The following is a 14,695-nucleotide window of genomic DNA, read 5'->3' as shown; positions in this document are numbered from 1 at the left end:
CTGCCAAACATCCGCAGATGCTGCAGGGCGTTCTTCTTCTTGTACCATAAGTCGTAAAGTGTCCTATCGCTGCTCTGCGCTGCTGCTCCAGTTCTGAAGGCAACAAGCAGTTACCGCAGCTTCTTCCCAGTACGTCTTGGATAACTTTGCACTAAACAGCATACTTCGTGCACTCTCACAGAGCGTGCGGTTCCTTCTCTCTGCCGCACCATTTTGTTCAGGGCTATATGGGACAGACGTCTGAAGTTCGATGCCATACCTCCGGAGAACTTCGAGCGTCTTCGCATCAGTGTACTCTGTCCCGTCATCTGCACGGAGGACCGCCGGGACATCCGCCGGGGGTCCGTACAGCCGTCAAATATTCGTGAAGTTTGGAGCAGACTTCGTCCTTTGATTTGGGCAAGTACACTACTGTACACCTGGAAAAATAAACCTAAGAAAATACCGGTTCTTGTTGGGTGTCAGAGTCTTCATTGGTCCACAGTCATCCGATGGCGCATTCCATTGGCAGAGCTGGGTCAAGGTTCTGCAGCGGAAAGGGGCAAAAACTGTTCCATTGGCAGAATCGGGGCATGCGTTCAATGTTCTGTTGACGAAGCAGGGGCAAAAAAGTTGATCTAAGGCGCAATAGTTTTTGACCCAGCAATTACTGTTCCATTGGCAGAATCGGGGCATGCGTTCAATGTTCAGTTGACGACATAGGGGCAAAAAAGTTGATCTAAGGCGCAATAGTTTTTGACCCAGCAATTACGCCAGCCGAACACGACCGAGGGGAGGAGGCATGCGCGCAGTAAGTGAGACTATGATGTTCGAACTTTGTTCTTTCTTTTACTGGTGTGTCGCGAAGGTAGTCGTGCGTCTCTTGAACACTGTAAACGCTGCGCATTCCGCTGCCTGCTATTGTGCGGTTTCGAAGCAGTTTGCTGAATCCCACGTGGCCAAAGCAAACACGAGAAAGCACGCGGGTCACGCGCTATGCACAGAGCGCGTGACCCGCGTGCTGTAGCCCGGTATACTAGCGTTCCATTGGCAAAGCAAACCCGTGCGACCCCGCCGGGAGCATGCACGAAACCCAAGCCAGCGCGGGGCAAAAATTGCTCTCCCAATGGAATTCGCCACGAGTGTACTATGTCAAGAATATTCCCAGCTCGCGTGCCGCCGCCTCTAGCGAATGATGCCGCCTTCTTTCCTCGAATACAGCTATGCGAATACAGAATGCTGCAGATAATCGCACTTCCCAATGTGCATACCTTCAGCCAAAGCCTGGTCCTGGAGCCGTTTGACAGCGCCTGGGTCCCGGTGCCGCAAACGATGATGCCAAACATGAATACAATTCTGGTGACGTGACGAAAGTCTAGTGGTGTCCACCTCTGCAGCGCCAGGTTCCGTGAGGCGCAACGGATAAAGTTCCTTAAAGCTCAGCTCCGCCGATTTTCGACTGCGACAGAATGGAGCCATGCTTGGGCTGTGCGTTCGTTTCCGCACAGGGAGCATACATGTGAAAAATTTTCACCCATTTGTTTGTAGTTTTTAAGAAAACAATTTTTTAAATTCCCTGGCACGGCGGTCCTGTGGTCGGCGAACCCTGACCAATCCCGGCTTCGTCCTGGCTTAGCCGCGCTCGTGGCTTGGCTAACGCCAAATCGTCGATGCGATGGCGGAGATCTATGGGCGAAGGTGAATGTTTTGGGTGTGTTCCGTGATAATTGCTGTCGTTAATAACCTCAAAGATAGTTTTGCCGGTCTTGTTTAACAAGCCTTACAGGATGGCCTCGTGCAACGACGGCCGTCGTGAGCGGACATTCTGTGCCCGCACTGTGCTTCATGCTACCAACAAGACCTAACACCTAACGTGTTACGTACTCGTACGCATTCTCAATAGCTTTGGCAGCGCACTATGCGCGGACTTGCTGCGGTAGCCACAACATTCGTTCCTCGAGAAATGACGCAGCGGTCATCTGCGAAAGTTACAACGTGGCCTTGTTGCGTCCGCCTTGTGACTGAAAGGAGGTTACTCTTCAATGCAGGAACATACAGGACATGTATGACGTTGGTAACTTGTACCTTTTGAAGCGTTGTGTCGGAAATCTTGCAATAAAGAACCCCATCTCCGATACCTTCCGAGGAGGCCTGCTGTTCATTGGCGATTATAACGATCTCAGTCCTAGTCCGGTAGTTCTTCGTGAAGAAACTTCGGTAATTGGTAACGAGTTACACCTGAATCGATGTGCCAGGTCGTGGATGAGGCCACCGCAAACTTGCCAGCATCTCCCATCACTAGTCACTCAGCTTCCGTCTCAGCGGTCTCAGTAGGTGCTTGGGCCCATAACCAGTTGGAGTCGAGCGTCAGCAGCAACAAAGTCTGTGGTACCTAGGCAAAGGTTTAATGGAAAACTGAGAACAGGTGCGCGCAGATACGCACGCACACCTGACCATAGACAGGGTGCATGGAGAGGAGCTTCTTCCAACAACTTTCTATAAATTTATAAATCATTGGAAACATGTCTGTGTAACCCGTCGAATGGCCCTGGACACCGCTTGCGCATGCTCTCGTACTGGCACTATCATCGTGCCAACTAAACTCGTGCTGAAACTCATCCCCGGTTTATGCAACTGTAGAGGAGGTGGAGTTTCCCCACATGAGTCCTGATCGGCGATGATGAAATGTTCCGGAGCTGAGGAGCTTGTGGCTTCTCTTGGGTAGCCCGTGGTTCCTCTCAACTCGTGGCATCTTTCTGGGAAAGTGATGATAGAACTAAAGCTTTGTGGAATGGCACGCAGTAGTCGTGGCACGTCACCGTTGTCCACGGGCCGCCACATCGCTCCCCGCCTCCCCTCAGATGCGGAGTGGTACTTGTTGTTGAGGTCACCGTTGATACCATCAAGAGGAGTGTGGGCACTCTTCCATGTATATTGGCAACATGTCGATAGAGGGCGCAGTCCTCATCGGTCCGCTCTTCGGGAACGGGGGCGTGGTGGTGCTTTAAGGGAAACGGATTTAAGGAGCAGAAGGAAGAAGGTACGGGAAGGCTCTCCTTGGTGGATGGACTCGTGTAAACTGCTGTGGCACGGAGGTAAATAAAACTTGGATGCATTGACTTGGTTTCTGAGTTGCTTTCACGGGCCGGACGGGCGAGCACGACCCCGAGAGTGGGAATGGTCCCCACATTTTGGCGCCCAATTGGTTTAGGGATGTACACGTGCGTTCGGTGGCAGGAGGATGCGGCCAGGGTAGGTTTTTCCTTGTTTTTGAATGTGTTTTGTTTTTCGGGACTGTTTGTACAGCCTCGCGCTGTTGTCCCGGTGCCGGTTGGCTTTCCTGTCTCGGGGACAGTTTAGCCGGAAAACCGCGTTGTTTTTAAATTTATTATTACTCTGGCCTCACGATACCTGCGCTGCCGAAGTGGGTGGTTAACGCCCCTTGTTGCAGAACCTGCTCGTGTGCCCGGCCACGTGAGGGACGTCGTCAGTTACTCAAGTTTCCTCTCTTTTTCTAGCTAATTACGTTTCTTTTTTTGCCACTATTTGAAATTGGTAGGGAATACGGTATCTCGAAGCCTCGGATGTTTCCTTTTTTTATTGTGCATTCCCATGTTTTCGAGTCTTGCAGTCGCTTCACTGGAGGTCCAGGCGCGGACTGGCTCCCGGCGCGTCCCGACCATGGATACGAAACCCGCCCCCAAGGGGAGACTCCTCACCGACCAGTCACATCGGTCGGACGTAGGCCTGTTGACGGTGACCCGATTTGCCGGGCAGTCACGTTCTTGGGGTTATGGTATCTGCAGTGCCTTCCCCAAAATCTATTTGGTGCTCACTTAGTACCGGTACACAGACTAGAGGTCTGAACCAGACTTCGTAGCTAGCATGACTGCCTATCAGACTGTCATGAGAACCGTCAACGGAGTAACAATCACGTGCATCCTGTAGGCTGCACTGATATCAGACGTCTGGCACAAGCTATTCCCGCCACTGCCACCCCCCTTTCGCATGTATCTCCGAGCGTATCACTTTGATAGCTCTGAAGCGATAGCGTGGGAAGATCGTACTTACACGATATCTTCCTGGTGAATTTGGCGCCTACTCAACCGAGTATAGGCTTTTAGCTGATGGGATGAGCAAACCATGCTTCTAATGTGTTGTTCCCCCAAGCATTCGATCCCTTCGCATTTGTGCAAAGGTTGATCACCGCAATTAGGGACCTAGAGAGGCCCGCATTGCACCAACTACGCTTCGTTCATCCCGGACCTGCTTTCAGCTACGACACTGTGCGCACGTAGCTGTTACTATTTTCGGTCACCAAAACCTGGTCCTCGCGATGTAGTATCTGTTACTGTGATTTCCGTTACGCGGACTTCCACGTTTACATTTGGGGAGGGCTTTTCCAGGCGCTCGCGGTACGGAGTTACCCTCTTACTGCCGTTCCTTTTTCCTTTTTATTCCAGGTTTACTATGCACCGTCAACCTCAATACGAAAACGTACCCAGGACATCTCGATGGGCATCTCGCTTCCCTCGGTCGACGCAGTACGCCCGTTCCCGGTCACCCGGACCCACCCACAGGTCGGCGTCGACGTGGACCGTAGTTCATCAAGGGTACCCAGTTTCTTGGGCGTCACATAGCCGGTGGTCGGCGCAGCCACGCCTCCTTAGGACTGCTGATCTGGCCTCTGCCCCACCACCGTTCAGGGGACTCACCATGTCAGAGCGGAACCCAGCTGATCCTCTTCAGCCTTGGTCACCCGAAGAGGAGAGCAAGTTATGCCCCGTCTGTCAGGTACCTGAGCTGCACCGAGCAACTCACCGGCGCGGCATCCTGCACCGGTCTCGTGTTGAGCAGGCCCACCGCCCTGAGACGATCGACGTGGCCACCGCCCTCTCGACCCTCCGTCGGCTCCGTCCGGAGCTGCTACGCGAGACCGAGGGGCAACCCAGACAACCCTCTCCTCCCCCCGCCGGCGACGATGACCTCATCGACCTGGACCTGGACGCATAATCGTGATTGTCTTCCACTGTGTACATACTTTTGGGATGGGGGAAATGTGGGCACTCTTCCATGTATATTGGCAACATGTCGATAGAGGGCGCAGTCCTCATCGGTCCGCTCTTCGGGAAGGGGGGCGTGGTGGTGCTTTAAGGGAAACGGATTTAAGGAGCAGAAGGAAGAAGGTACGGGAAGGCTCTCCTTGGTGGATGGACTCGTGTAAACTGCTGAGGCACGGAGGTAAATAAAACTTGGATGCATTGACTTGGTTTCGAGTTGCTTTCACGGGCCGGACGGGCGAGCACGACCCCGAGAGTAGGAATGGTCCCCACAGGAGAATGAGGGCGACACGAGTATAAGGCACAGCTGCTGGACACAGGGCTTATAGTTGTGGCAATGGTTCCAGTGTCAGCAGGATGGCGCAGTTTCAGACGAAGACATCGAGGGTCTTCGCACACTGCTACTAATCGTTTGACTGTGGCATTACTTCACGGGAAGGTTCCGAACGCCAATTCGATTTCGTGAGATGCCAACAAGAAGTTGTAACACGAAAGCAAGACCAAGGGCGTTGCACGCATCGAAGAAAGAAGCTAAGCAGGGTGCTTTCGGAACTTCGGAGAGGGGAGAAAAGCGTGCAGCAAGTGATGTACAAATTCAGTGCGGTTGCGGTACTGTCGCCCCCTCTCCTGGCGCCCACACTGCTTCAGCTCCTCACTGGAACCCGCCCGCCTCATAGTGTACTTGAGTGTGAGCTGTGAGCTCAAAGCCACAATTGCTTCGCGGCGCTAACACGGAATTAAAAACAAAAGAAATGTTGTCGAAGCTCTGCAGTGATGCCCAATACCCGAAAGTTCTTGGAGAAGCCCTTTCCTTCAATATAGTTTCTCGAATGCATGTGTAGCGTAGAGTCACTAAATAAGCTTCGCTTCAGAGTATCGACACTGAGTTCCAAGCGCGAGCATGCGCCATCTTATTTCCGTGCTACGGTAGCCACGCGCACTTTCGCGGACGATGCCATCTATCGTGCGCGCGTGAAATGTTCCTTTCTCTTGCAAGCAGCCTATCAAGGCTGACGGCCTTGAGCTAACCTTGACATCCTCGGGACTCTCTGGAGGACAATACATGGATTATCGCACAACAGTCATACACGCTTCTCGATCGCACAACGAGCATTATGTTAGCTATCTTTGATCCTCAACTGGGCATGGTACCGGTGCGGTGCGGAAACAGGATGGCGCTCCTGCTCTCCTTTGGACCTCAGTGTCGATACTTTGAAGCGAAGCTCATTTAGTGACTCTTGTGTAGCGTTAACGGCAGCGATGGAGACCTGCCACGTTTCACGGGTCACGCCCACTTTTGAGAACTTCTCAAAAGTGGGTCAAACGGTCGGCGCGTTTGCTCAAATCCTCGTCCAGACGACCGTCCCAGACGTCAAACTGACAAGAGATAAACTGATGTTCTGAGGCTGGAACGACATAGAAGGGACAGATACAAACAAAGCCTCAAATTGCCTAAGAAATCAACGATGAAAGATGAAAGTCACTGAAAAGGTTAGCCAGCTGTAGGGATCAAACCCACATCTTCTGGATTGCCGGTCCAGGGCTCTACAAATTGAGCTAAGCTAACACGCCTCTCCAGCGACTTTCGGGGTGCGTCATCTGAAGGGACGACAAACCAGCCACTCACTCTCGCTCACCCTCCTTTCACTCTTACAAAAATGTAGCAATGTGAGCAAAAATGTAAGAGTGAAAGGAGGGTGAGCGAGAGTGAGTGGCTGGTTTGTCGTCCCTTCAGATGACGCACCCCGAAAGTGGCTGGAGAGGCGTGTTAGCTTAGCTCAATTGGTAGAGCCCTGGACCGGCAATCCAGAAGATGTGGGTTCGATCCCTACAGCTGGCTAACCTTTTCAGTGACTTTCATCGTCAAACTGACATTTTGATCAACTTTGATTGGTAATAACACTTCATATAAAATTGATATAAGAGATGTCATAATCTAATTATTTAGTCTGTGTATTATTAATTAATATCCCAGATGTCATAATCTAATTATTTAGTCTGTATATTATTAATTAATATCCCAGAGTATCGGACACGGGTCTCGTTCCCCTGTTGCACCCACGGTCGGCGCGTTTGGTGAAATCCTCGTCCAGACGGCCGTCCCAGACGCCAAACTGACATTTTGATCAACTTTGATTGATAATAACACTTCATATAAAATTGATATCTGAGATGTCATAATCTAATTATTTAGTCTGTATATTATTAATTAATATCCCAGATGTCATAATCTAATTATTTAGTCTGTATATTATTAATTAATATCCCAGAGTATCGGACACGGGTCTCGTTCCCCTGTTGCACCCACGGTGGGCGCGTTTGCTGAAATCCTCGTCCAGACGGCCGTCCCAGACGCCAAACTGACATTTTGATCAACTTTGATTGATAATAACACTTCATATAAAATTGATATCAGAGATGTCATAATCTAATTATTTAGTCTGTATATTATTAATTAATATCCCAGAGTATCGGACACGGGTCTCGTTCCCCTGTTGCACCCACGGTCGGCGCGTTTGCTGAAATCCTCGTCCAGACGGCCGTCCCAGACGCCAAACTGACATTTTGATCAACTTTGATTGATAATAACACTTCATATAAAATTGATATCAGAGATGTCATAATCTAATTATTTAGTCTGTATATTATTAATTAATATCCCAGAGTATCGGACACGGGTCTCGTTCCCCTGTTGCACCCACGGTCGGCGCGTTTGCTGAAATCCTCGTCCAGACGGCCGTCCCAGACGCCAAACTGACATTTTGATCAACTTTGATTGATAATAACACTTCATATAAAATTGATATCAGAGATGTCATAATCTAATTATTTAGTCTGTATATTATTAATTAATATCCCAGATGTCATAATCTAATTATTTAGTCTGTATATTATTAATTAATATCCCAGAGTATCGGACACGGGTCTCGTTCCCCTGTTGCACCCACGGTCGGCGCGTTTGCTGAAATCCTCGTCCAGACGGCCGTCCCAGACGCCAAACTGACATTTTGATCAACTTTGATTGATAATAACACTTCATATAAAATTGATATCAGAGATGTCATAATCTAATTATTTAGTCTGTATATTATTAATTAATATCCCAGATGTCATAATCTAATTATTTAGTCTGTATATTATTAATTAATATCCCAGAGTATCGGACACGGGTCTCGTTCCCCTGTTGCACCCACGGTGGGCGCGTTTGCTGAAATCCTCGTCCAGACGGCCGTCCCAGACGCCGAACTGACATTTTGATCAACTTTGATTGATAATAACACTTCATATAAAATTGATATCAGAGATGTCATAATCTAATTATTTAGTTTGTATATTAATTAATATCCCAGTAGTATCGGACCCGGGTCTCGTTCCCCTGTTGCACCCCGGGTGTGCCCTTTGGATATCCGGAAGGAATAGCCCTTCGCCTTTCGAACTCTCTGAGTTTAGACGCATGCGTATTACGATAATACTAGAACTTAGTGCGCGGGACGCCTAAGAACGGATTCTTGTCTGGGACGCATCTTTAAAGGCCCAGGGTGCATCAGGGTTAACACTCACACACCGTGCGGTGGTTGATATGTGGCCTGGAGGATGTACTGATTCAAAATAGGTGGTGACATTTGAAAAATTTTACTTTCCTTGTCGAGAAATCATAGTCCAAAAATGGGCCCTGTGCAAAAATCGACGAAATCCCCATAGGCGCAATGCATATACATTCTGCTACTGCCATTCTTGTTTCCAGGAGTTCTTTACATGTTGTTCTTACTTCTTAGACGATGACATCTTACAATTTTTATTCAGTTTTGGTGTTAATTGGCATAAACGCAATTTCTCATTGTATTCCTGTCCTGTAAGGTCGCTTCCCCCAAACAGGTCTGTATAGCGGTGGAGCGTGCCGACGGGAGGGTGACGGCGAATTCTGCGAATGCTTGGTAAACTGTCTTGAGCATCAGTCTCCTACAAAATGCAGATGAAAGCCCTTGCATCATCCAGCGATGCATCCCTCAACGTCACTGATATTGCTCAGCCAGCACAGAAATCTCATTATACCGTTAGACTTACTCGTTTCGGTCAGCAAACCCACGGGTATGGTTCCTGCAAGTGGGCATTGGACTCCGACGTTCGTTTCCATGGGTCTTCTGGTAGCCGCCGTTGACACGCCCATCCTCTGGGCGGACTTTCTTGCCATCGGAGTCTTTGCCATGGCAAATTATGACAATGTCACTCATTCGCGTGCGGTTGTCTCTAGATTACAGCAACATAAGAGTTCTGTGCGTGGAACTTAATCCAACAAAAGTCGGTCGAAAAAAAAAAAAAAGGAAAGAAGCACATGCAAAAATTAACTTGCCTCGAACTGCCTTGTCCTCTTTTTCCTTCGTTGCTTTTCGGTGCCTAGAATATTAAAAGTGCAACGTCCTTCCAAAAGTAGCACACAGTTACAAAAGCATTGTTCAGTCGCCTCTATGGTAACTGTACAGTGCGCCGAGTTAATATTATCATCGCGTAACGTCACCTCCCGCGAACGTACGTTGCCGTCGTGACCCCGAAAAAGTTCTGCGACACTTGCAACTTTCCACAAGGCATGTTGGAGAGCATTTGTTTCCAGGCTGCCTTCCGCTGTCTGTAGGCTTTTGTGCAGTCGTCAGTCCACCAGGGTGCACACGCTGACGAAGAGAGCTGCACTAGACAAAAGGAGTCTTGCTCGATGGATCAGAGACAACAGAAAGGGCATGTTCCTCCCGGTTTTCAGCAGAAAGGCCATTACTTTCTCGCAGTCTTGTACCCGTTACCGAAATATGGTATCGCGATACCGATACTCGTTACTTGAGTAAAAAGTATCGAAATACCGATATCGATACTTCTTTTTTAAAGTAACGGAGTACCGCTACCGTTACTAAAAAAAAGTAACGCGATACTTGGGGCGATACTTTTGTTTGAAATACGGAGATGACGCAACATAGAAATATCGCTTACGTGAACAGTTTTGCAGTGAAAAAACAGCATATTTCATATGGAGCTCGGAAACGTTATGCTTGAGTTTTATCAATAGCTGGTTCTTGAAATCTTCTTCTGCCATCCTTGCAAGCCGTGGTCTCTCCGGCAGCTGACAGAGGCCAGTGTGACAATTACGTTAGTGTCAGGCCCACACATACCATGGAGTCCAATGACCAAGGAATCCTATCCGAAGTTAACAATGCCACAGTATATGTGAGCGTGACTCAGTGCGACACCGCATCTTAGCAGTGGAATCCAGAGCGCACTGTCAAAGTCTTGACCTCTGTTCGTTGACCTCAACTCTTTTGTTGAACACAGCGTGGTTATTTTCTTCAGTTTCAAAGAAAAACGGTGAACACGTGTTTGGTATAATTCCATAATTTCCGTTACCGAGCACGTAGGCGTGTCCACAAGCTTCTTGACGAGGGCTAGGCGGACCATTGGCAATGAATAAGAGTGAGAAATATGGTCGGAGAAGAAAGGGTGGGGCATTAAGAAGTATCGGTATCGGTAACGATACAGAGATCGCGTTACCATAAATTTGTAACGGAAATACTTTTCCGATACCGACTTAAGAAAGTATCGCGATACGCACTCCGATACCGAAAAAGTATCGATTACTGTAACGGCGTTACTTGTAACGGCGATACGTACAACACTGCTTTCTCGCAAGAGGGATGCTAATTGCTGCTCTTGAAGAATTGGATTACAATGTGTCGGTATGGACACCTTAATCTTGGTAGCAGTGACAACTTCAAAATACACGGAAGGTGAGCACTATTCGCACTGCAGTCGACAGTCTTCCACGTTGACAGCCGAATCAGTTCCCCACATAACGTGATGCGAATTCAAATCACGAGCAACGATAAATTCTCCAGGCATCTTTGAGACGGATTATTAAATACCCAGTATTATTCAACTGTTGGCAGGCACGTTATTGAATATATCCAAACAAACAAACAAATTGACAGAATTTATGAGCGAACCCTTTGAGCTTTCTTGAGACTGGGTATGACGACAGCGTAATTCGTGGATTCATTGGCTGCTGCTTGGAGATCACGTGTTCAAGCGCAGCTCCAAAACTGTCGCGAAATACTAGCTCACGTGGCCTAGTGGTCACGATGGTGGTAGCTTATCTAGTGACTCTAGTCGAGATGATGGCACTCCACGCCAAACTGAGAGGCAACCCGGGATGGAATCCGGGCGCCGGTTGTGCTGCGGGGGTGCTTTCCCTGGGTTTTCCTCGTACGCTTTAAGGCAAATGTCGGCATAGGACGCATAACTCTCCCCCCCCCCCCCCCCTGCGATAGTAGTTACTTTGCTCGCTTGAGCGTGGCCGACTATGGCAAGCAGTTCCATCGCCCCCACCACCGCAGTGAGAGAGGGTGGGCTTCAGATGTCACAGCCTGGAAGCAACTGCGCCACACCGGCGCAAGCGGTTGACGGCGGATGAACTTCTCCAGCTGAAGTGCGGGCGGTGTCGGGGCGCACCGAAAACTCTGTGCGAGGGAGACTCAGGGCAACGCGAAGCGCATCTGTGTAAGATTCGGCATGCTATGCGGGCGAGAACGTCTCGCGAAAGGAGGACGCGTAGAGCAGCTCGATCTACAATGCAAGCGCGATGCACGCTAGACAACCGAAAAGCTAGCTACCGGATTTCCGAAAATATTGTAAAGCGGGCCAGGAAGAACGACAACATGACCGTAGGACCCTTAACGTGCAGACCCGTAATGAACATGTTACCGACATAGCGACCCGGTACTGGCCAAGTGCAACGTGCTCGCCCATCCAGAGACCTGGACCAACCTTCCTCGACATATGGAAGGCTTGTGATGCGTTTCTCATGCCAAGAGCGAAAACAGCCGAAATGAGGATGCCGTTGTCTATTCGAGAACTTACGAAATTATATATATATATATATATATACGCTACAAAATTTAGGTTCGAACGACCAGGATGTTGAATATAGATAGGGGAGAAAAGACACCAGAGACTGAAGTAGGGAGTAGGGGAAAGTTATTTATTAAGCTGGCATTTAAACTAAGGGTCTGGGGAAGTCTACGTTTCGGCGGAAGCTCCGCCTTCTTCGGGACTGAGAGGAAAATCTATGTACAAGGTCTTTTAAAAGGTTACAAAAGTGTCGTCACAGTTGGTACAATTCCACTGCGAGGCTATCGTCAGTGAGTCATGTTCTGGAAGATTCCGGTAGGTTCCTGGGTCATTGGCCGGGGAGATTACGTGTCAGAGCCTTGGGTCGCGCTCGTTGAAAACCTGTTGTCCGGGGTGTTCTTAGAGTCATTGTGTCCAGCTGTAAAGAAAAGAAGAAAAGAGGCAGCGGGCACTCCGAGGACATACAGAAAAAAAGTTATCCGGATATGCTTCTTACAGTTGATAGCACTCCTTTGAGCACTAAATGAGGATAAAGGAGTGCTATCAACTGTAAGAAGCATATCCGGATAACTTTTTTTCTGTATGTCCTCGGAGTGCCCGCTGCCTCTTTTCTTCTTTTCTTTACAGCTGGACACAATGACTCTAAGAACACCCCGGACAACAGGTTTTCAACGAGCGCGACCCAAGGCTCTGACACGTAATCTGCCCGACCAAACACCCAGGAACCTTCCGGAATCTTCCAGAACATGACTCACTGACGATAGCCTCGCAGTGGAATTGTACCAACTGTGACGACACTTTTGTAACCTTTTAAAAGACCTTGTACATAGATTTTCCTCTCAGTCCCGAAGAAGGCGGAGCTTCCGCCGAAACGTAGACTTCCCCAGACCCTTAGTTTAAATGCCAGCTTAATAAATAACTTTCCCCTACTCCCTACTTCAGTCTCTGGTGTCTTTTCTCCCCTATCTATCTATATATATATATATATATATATATAATGAAAAAAAATAGCCGGAGCTCCCCTATCTATCTATACCTACCTATCTATCTATCTATCTATATCTATCTATATATATTTTCTCCCCTATCTATCTATATATATATATATATATATATATAATGAAAAAAAATAGCCGGAGCATTTTATACTTCACTGGCTTTGCACTGGGCTTTCAGTGAGTGAGTTATCTCACCCTGACGGGAGGAATCACGTGTTACGTGACCTTCTGACGCCATCCACTCAAACGTTGCCTGCCTGCGTACTGTTGATGAGGCCCAACAAGGCCGAAACAGCTGTCCAGTACTGGCATGGCGACGTTTGAGTTACAAACATATATATATATATATATATATATATATATATATCCCTTTTTGTCCTGACGAAGGCAGTGCCACTGTTGAAACGTCGGCTCCTTTTTCATTTAACTTTTAATTTCTCTTTATTAAATAAACTATTATATCTAACTTCCCTGAAATCTGGGTAGAAATCCAGCGAACCGGTAGAGATGTAGGAAGGGAGTGGCGGCTTCTGTCCTGAGGCAACTCCCTTCCTACTCCTCCTTCCCTGAAATCTGTTGTCCGTGTCTTTTTCGTTTCACAACTAACTATATACGTATATATATGTTGTTACGAGAATGAGGAAGAGGTCCGAGGAGAAGGGCACGGGCACTTCGACTACTTCGGTTCTAGACTTGTAACATTTGGTGTCAGTGGAATGGAAAGTGGAGTCCATTCAGGCATGGCCCGCAGCCACCCCAGCCTTCGCACATTCCCGGGATTCTGCTCCTACTACAGGTCATCTGTCCCACATTTTGCTGAATTGGCCGACCCTCTCTACCAGCTGCTGAACAAAGGACAGCCTTTCCACTGGTCTCCTTCATGCAACGACGCATTCCTCGCATTGAAGTCCTCTTTGATGACTCCTCCGGTGCTTGCCTTCCCTATGCCAGACGCCTTATTTATCCTGGACACAGACGCCTGCCAAACTGGCATTGGTGCTGTCCTCTCACAGGTTCAGGATGGGCTTGAGACAATTATTGTATGCTTCAGCAGAGCTCTTCGAAAGCCCGAAATAGATTATTGTGTCACACGGAAGGAACTACTAGCCGTTGTCAAATCTGTTCAACATTTCCACCGCTACCTCTACGTCGGCACTTTACTCTCAGGACAGACCACGCAGGCTTGCAGTGGCTTCTTACCTTTCGCAACCCAGAGGGACAGGCTGCCCGTTGGCTTCAAACCCTGCAGGAGTATGACTTTACTTTCAAAACACAATCGCGGCGTCAACCACGCAAACGCCGATGGTCTGTCCAGAATACCCTGCTCCTCCACGGACTGCGGTCGCTGTACCCAGCACCTCGCTCTGGAGGACAAGCCGTTGACACACTCGGCACAAACTGGTTATTCTCAGCATCGGACCTGCGCGATCGGCGCAGATATCTCCGGCAACAGGGAATACGAGTGGCACAGGATGGAGACCCCAATATAGGCCCCGTTATGACCTGGATGCGACAGGGCACCCGGCCCCTATGGCCCGAAGTATCACGACAATCAGAACAGCTGAAAAGCTACTGGGCGATTTGGGGACCGCTTCAATTGAATGATGGTCTTCTATACCGTGTGTGGGAGTCAGCAGATGGAAAGACTTCGAAACATACTTCCAGAGGTGTTTAGAAAGGAGGTCCTCCACATGCTTCACAGTAATCTCGCGGGTGGCCACTATGGAGTGAATAAGACACTCTCGAAAGTTCGGGAAAGATACTACTGGG

This window comes from Ornithodoros turicata, chromosome 2, assembly GCF_037126465.1.
Source record: "Ornithodoros turicata isolate Travis chromosome 2, ASM3712646v1, whole genome shotgun sequence".
Lineage (NCBI taxonomy): Eukaryota > Metazoa > Arthropoda > Arachnida > Ixodida > Argasidae > Ornithodoros > Ornithodoros turicata.
Note: the sequence above shows the minus strand (reverse complement) of the source record.